This window comes from Seriola lalandi, unplaced genomic scaffold (genome assembly GCF_002814215.2).
Source record: "Seriola lalandi dorsalis isolate HSWRI2012SDOR001 ecotype SW California unplaced genomic scaffold, Sedor1 jcf7180001991340, whole genome shotgun sequence".
NCBI classification, from domain to species: Eukaryota; Metazoa; Chordata; class Actinopteri; order Carangiformes; family Carangidae; genus Seriola; species Seriola lalandi.
Window position 1 is genome coordinate 1 of NW_019462006.1, and position 462 is coordinate 462.

General features: G+C 44.8%; 1 long non-coding RNA gene across 1 annotated transcript; it reads right to left on the reverse strand.

Annotated features, from left to right (window-relative positions):
• Positions 1-462, reverse strand: LOC111660714 (uncharacterized). The gene is made up of 3 exons (XR_002761173.2): positions 425-462; positions 177-284; positions 1-88 (listed from the first exon to the last, which is right to left on the reverse strand). It is a non-coding gene; the product is annotated as an uncharacterized LOC111660714 (long non-coding RNA).

Here is a 462-nt window from a genome sequence, read left to right on the forward strand (position 1 = left end):
CTTCCTCATAGTCATCGTAGCCTCCATAGCCCTGCTTGTCCATCTTCATGTAGCTGCCCTTCTTTGAGCCGCCATAGCCTCCATGAGACTAGAGATGGGTAAACGTATGAGTAGATTAGAGTGCTGAAATTCTTTATATTTGATCTAGATAAACAGGGCTCACTCTATAGACTTACAGCAGGGGGGTACTGGGGACTGTACTCTCTATACTTCCTCTTCTCACTGGGACTGTAGTCAGAGTCATCACTGAAGTCTGAGTGGTCGTCATCAGAGGACGCATGACGCTGGAGGAGAAAGAGCGAAAAGCAGAGATGCACAGGGAAAGAGATGTAAGAGACAAAAGTTCAAATACTTTAAATAAAGACAGAGCGGTATGGAGAGGTGGGTGTTTTTTTTTCAGTTCTGTAGTTGTCTTCATTCTCACTTTGTGTTTGGATTTGCGTTTCTTCTTGGCCCTCCTCT